This window comes from Rhipicephalus sanguineus, chromosome 8 (genome assembly GCF_013339695.2).
Source record: "Rhipicephalus sanguineus isolate Rsan-2018 chromosome 8, BIME_Rsan_1.4, whole genome shotgun sequence".
Taxonomy (NCBI): Eukaryota; Metazoa; Arthropoda; class Arachnida; order Ixodida; family Ixodidae; genus Rhipicephalus; species Rhipicephalus sanguineus.
In genome coordinates this window covers 83,839,413-83,845,800 of record NC_051183.1, presented here as the reverse complement: position 1 = coordinate 83,845,800, position 6,388 = coordinate 83,839,413, and positions in this window count along the sequence as shown.

Here is a 6,388-nt window from a genome sequence, read left to right as displayed (position 1 = left end):
TTTATTAAGTGCATCCTCAGGTTGTTTATGGTGCCTTCCAGATGCTCCGAATCAGTAATGTACACACCGTTTCGGAAGTCATCACCTTACGCCATATGTGCGAATAGTTGAGAAAGCAATGCACCCTGACTTGGCAGCCTCCATCGAACGCCAACTCTAAGGAATCTCGTCGTGCAGTTAACTATCCTGACAGCAGAAAGAAAGCCGCAAGTCACAGCAACAGCTGCATACGTTAAGCGCATTTACTCTGCCGGAGGAGACGCCTGCCGTGCGCATCTCTAGATTATATTAACTGCTGTCTTTCAGTTCTCCCTAAGGGTAGTCAGCTGTAGCGAGAGGAGATTCTAATATTATGGTGGATTATGGTAGTAAATGATGCACACATTTTAATAGGGTTGCGTTAGATAACTGTTTATTAAAGTCAAAAGATGGTTGATCCCTCCGTCATAGGAATAGGAATAACACGAAAGTAAAGCGTGCCCTTACAGAAGTTACTGAATGTTTACTGTGCATTGATATAAGAGAGCTTGCACAATGTATATTGATGTCTGGCAGCTAGTAGCACCGTTCAACGTGGATTCGCCCATTTGGATGATTGGTGGTACATCTCCATGCCGACGACTAACGTCCATCTTAAAATATTAAACAAAGCCTTGTGGTAGCTGTAGTAGTTAGCGTTGAAAGCGTAATCAGAGAACAACGTGTGATACCCAGAACAGCGTCGCATTGGACGCAGAACTTGGTCGCCATTCCGCGGCATGTTAAAATGTCATTGAGCACCACAGCCGGACTAGAGGGAAACGCAAAGTGCGTCGCGCCGCCCCGGTAGCCCGGCCGCGATTTTTCTCGGGGCGAGCGCGTGAGCGGTGAACGCGGTGTTACAGCCAGGTGAGGCAGGCGCGCATCGCAGAGCTATTTTTTTGTTTGGAGTAAAACTGGGAGCTCGGCGAGTTGGTATGAATTTGTACCTTCTTTCTGTGTCCCCCGTCTTTTGTGCGCGCTAAAAAGTTTCAACATGAATTTTTTGTTTGGATTACCGTCATGCTATGAGCGACTCCGACGCTTTAACGACGCTTGGGCCAAGATCGCCACCTGCGGTGTGTTAAGGAATTGAAAAAAATTAACTTATATGGAAAACGAGCCGAATGGCACGGACATGTAAGGCGTTGCAGGTACTAATCGCGGAGGCCACAGTATTGACAAATTCCTTTACTCTACCGCGCCCAGAGGGCAACACCACCCTGCCGACCGGGAAAGTGGTAGATATAATAGGCGCCTTTGTAAAGCCTTTAGAGTCTGTGACCGTGGCGCAGTGGATAGCGTGCCCGGGATCTGTTGTTGCTGACCGAGCGGTCGTGGGTTCCATGCCCGTTGACGGAAATTTTTTTCTTTGCCATCTGATTGTGTAAATTTTTTCGACGTTACATTCGTGACGGAAATACGTCACTGAAATCTTGGTGGGCCCCGGCATAGAACACTTTCATGTTGAAATATTTCCTAAGTGCTAGCTCTCGTTGACAATGTTAGCCACTGCTGGGTAATGTTGATTTATGCTAGCTGTAACTTGGCTAGTATTGTTTAGTGCGGGTTGCGTTGTCGGCCTGTGTTGCCTAACCACTGTTAGAAGAATCGAACAATTTTCAACAGTGTGACACTGAATAATATGCCGCAAAGGGCTAACAAGCACTTAGCCTCTGCTGCGGAAAACTCAGCTTAGCTCTCATGGTATCAAGTTTCAACGTGTCTACAGAGTAATCGCGAATCATCACAATAGTACATCATAGAGAATTTCGTCTTTTCTAAAGATACATATTACGTACGGACCGCTGCGCACAGCAGAAATGAACAAATTTCTGAGTTCACGGTAATTCTTCTCGATCGACACGTGACGCGAGAGAAAAATTGCTGAATTTCGAAGCGTGATGAAAAAACCTTTCGAGCTATATGTTAAAATACTATTTATTTGGAAAAACTTTATGAATGCTTTGATGAATCTAAGAAATGCGTGTCGTATCCCACATATCTACATAAAAGGCATGCCTTCACAGCAGCCTGAATTCACATTCATCAAGTTTTGCTCAACAGCTTTCTTTAATATATAATAGCGTAAGCACTTTTCTGCCTCAACGTGGTCTGCACTGTCCCTTTCTAAAGTATGGTTCTTCTGACAATAGTTCGCTTGCCGTATTTTTGCTATATAGGAAAATATTTAGAAATAACCTTTTTAAGACAACTAAACATGCACTACTTACCCAAGAAATCGACGTGAAACAAGCACCCGTTCTATGTTTATTTGTAGTTTATAGGAAAATATTTCGTTGTTGTTAGCACTAATTCTGCACACAGAGTGATCGGGTTCATGTGTTGATAATTTCTCACCATCACAGTGTTATATACGTGAAATTTTCCGTCAGAGTTCACCTCACTGATGGCTAAATACTTTGGAGAAACCATACCTTAGACTATTGACTATCATCGTTCCATTACGCCCTCGAGAACGTTTATCCCTAGCATTACGAATGGAACCTACTTGCTGCATCGGACTCTATGCAGAAGGTGCCATCTTTCAAGCCTTCGATTAAAATATGTTTTCAAGTTGTTAACATACCTATTCGCGTTCCAGCATTCTCATTACACCAAGTAAATAATGTTCTGACACCGTGGCACCGATTTCATATGTAGGTGAATAGTGATGACATCATGCTGCCGCTCTATCTTAACATCGTCATTAGTTCTTTCACAAATAAAGTCTGTCAATTACATGGCGCACCTTAACAAAATAAATGCCGAGTTAGAGGCGACAACAATCCGGGTAATCCTCACAGTTTCATTTCGCTCGCACTGAAAATTAAGGTGTGCTCTAAAACAAAATCTTGAGTTCGCTCGTAATATAGGTTCCCGAGAATAAAATATTTATTTATCAAACCATCCCTTGCTTTAATAAAAATAAGACAATTAAGAACAAAAATAACATTACAATGAGGTAAAACCTTTAAAAGCCTTTTATTCACGGGCAAATATAGTCAATATAATCAAAACGTGCTTCAAGACTATAAAAAAAGCTGGAAATATATACCAAACGCGTCATGTACTTTCATTTCTAAAGTCATATGCTAAATGGCTCTCAAGAAGAATGATGTGGATCGCAGTGTTTTCTTACAACGCAATCATGTAACGTCGTTTTTAGTTAGGACGATGCGTCAAAACTGAGTTCACGTTCTGACCTTTTTAAAGGCCCGATGAGCATTCCTGTGCGCCACGTGTGTTCGATGCGTATTCATAGAAACAAGATTCATATAACTAGAAAGCATAGCGTCTAGGTTCATAACTAATGCTTTTTAGATTAAGTGATATACTTTAGGGATGTTCAAAAACATTCGAAACGCACCTTTTATTTATACCCAGATATTATGGTCAGATATTAGGCAGTATTATGAACGAAAGAATAAGTGGTAGGTTCGAATACTGTTAGGATTATATCGGTATTTGAAAGTGGAAGGCTACATGCGGCTGAAAATTAGCTTTCTATTTCACTGTCGCGTACAAGCTGGTAACGTTTCAACACAATCTTTCTTCAGACATGAACTCATACCATGATTCTATTTATTTTAGGGGCGAAGCTTCTTATAGCGGCACCCGTTCGTCCCTCGTAGCGTAGTATGTAACCAGTCTTACGCTTTGACCTGCAAGGTGGTGCCGGTGGGAGATTTTTCCTGTGCGTTGATGAACAATAAAAAATTCGCAGCGTTAGCTAAAAGCCGACTTCTTCTGTCTCTCATTCCCATTAGCAGCCATTCTTTACCTCCAAGGTAGTGCCTGGTGAGATTTCTCCTGTGCGTGATTAAACAATAAAAATTTTGTTCAAAACGCCGTTGATTGATGAAATAAACCAACAAAAGACGCCAGATGTTTCTAAAGCAAAACAAAAAGACGCCTGCTGCTTAACGAAAGACGCCAGATGTTTTCTAAGCAATGGTTTTCTAAACAATAAAAATTCACAGCGTACATGTAAAATTAAAGTGCGCTGCAAGTCGTCATAACTCATCGAACCTTTAGTATAAACGCGCCCGATCTCACGTCGGTGATGATGTACTGGGCAGAATTCACGGAAGATTCACGGTTTACCGATGAACCTCCGCAGCTTCGCCCACTCATCATCATTCACTCCGTGGATATGCTGTGATTTTTTTTCAGTAACCAGCACTGATGCTGCAAAACAATTCGCTGTCACTCTCAGAAAATATTGTGAAAAATCCGAGCAATAACGTGCAACGCATTGATAAGTAATGTTATCATGTGATAGATAAATATTTGAGTTAATGACGCTCCGCGGTTACCAAGGGAATGCTTATCTTACAACTCTGTATCATTTCAGATTATATAAAAAAGGTTTGAGTACCTAGGACACTAGCCTGTTGACTGTTTAGTGTTGCGTTGGAGTAGACGTCTCCTCATATTGTTTCAGTTCACTTTTGTGAATATTTCTTCTCGCTTCAGTGACGGAACATACGATGGTAGCGTCTAAGCACGTGAAATATTTTGCTTCATATCAGTGGTATTTCCACTAACACTACCTTCAGTACGAACCCAATAGACGATAGCTGCCTTTAGTACTCTGCTAGTAAAGGCGCTAAGGACAACATTACCCTTCAATGCAATCATAATGCTATTACATTCTGATGCAATACGTTGCCCATTCTTCGCCACAGAGCTAAAAGTGAAGTAGCTTACGACAGTTGCAAGCCCATTACATCTAACTTCGTTCAGTCTATAAATAACTGAATGAGAACTTGTATTCAAACTTACACCACTTTAAGAATAAATGCAACAGTGCAACTTACCCGCTCTCCTGCCAGGCGCATAGAAGGGACATTTGTGCGAAGCATACAAAAGGCTTGCCTCCTTGAATTGTAATGTGTCAACCCAATTCTCTTGTACTAAAATTTCCCTACCTAATATGTTTCCCTCACAGCTAGAATATGTATTGGCATCTAATTTATTGTACTCTGTGAACAGGCTAAAGTGGGTTAAATTATGGCCGCTAAATTTCTGCAATCTCATCATGGTCTTCATTCTATTCTTCATCAGCTTAGGTGGACATTTGACTTCCAGCTGTTAGATATCCAGCGCTCTGCTTCTGCGTTCTGTTTTATACACAAGTATTTTTGTATACTATCATTCTATCACTTGCGTATATAAGATCTCACTGTCTTATTTTTGCGATAGCAATTATATGGACACTCTTGTCGGGTGTTTTCGTCGCCATTCGCCGTTAGCGACGTTGACTCTGACAGAAAAACCGTCAGTGCGATCACTGACAGCTGGATTTGTCCGAGAGAAAGCCTACTTTAATTCATCTCAAATTACGCCAATATTACTAGACCACAGTTAAAGAAAGCAATTAAGGTTCCCTATATTTTCCTTGGCCTAATTGCATGTTGAATTGACTTGGTGGTGTCGAAAAAATACAAGAGCCGCCCGAAAAAAAATTCTGGCTCATTAGTTGGTCTAGGTAAGCATGGGAGGGTTAATTGCCAAGCTACCGCTTCGTGCGAGGTGCACGTGCTACGTGACGCCCTCTGGCAAAAAGAAGTGTGCCACACTCGCTGCCTTCAAGACGAGTGGCGCTGGCTCACACTCTCATGAAGTACACTTGGAGAAATACAAACGAAGTGTACGGAAAAGCGCCTACCATTGTGGCTCAATTGGCAGAAGCTCCTGAAAAATATTTCTCTCAGAGTTTCACTTAAAACACCATCCGTGTTATAAAATCAATCTAAATTTTTATTAATCTAAAATGAGGTGATCGAGCTTTGTGAGGATATGTTTCAAAAAATAAAATATAAAGCGACAATATACCTCAATGATGTGCGGCAGTCTCGAAATATTTTTTTTTTTCATAATATGGCTCTTGTAATTTGTTAGTTCACAGACATGAAGTATACTGTATGAGTCAGAAATGCACCTCTGCCTGTGAGAATTCAAATCTGAAAGCCATCAATGACACTGAAGGTCGAATGATTAGTTCCTTAGTTACCGATAATCTTAGATGACACCGACATGGCTATGAAATAAATGCATTACATGGCTCATTTGGATGCATCATAGGAACAGAATATATGTTTTAGATAACACATTGTCACGCTGTATTGAAATGCACTTCATGTGCTCCTTTACTGTGACTTTATTACCCTAACCACAGTATTTACTATATAATACCGCTTCTCCTTAAGCAGTCCAGTGCTCCCATCCGGGTGGCTGCTGTAGTGCTTATACGGAGTGCAGAACGCTTGATTACTTACCGGTAGTGCTTTATGAAGAAGTACGTCTAGGCAAGGTTTTCCTAGTGTGCAAGTGATCGAAATCCATAGCCTTGCTTTCTTATTTG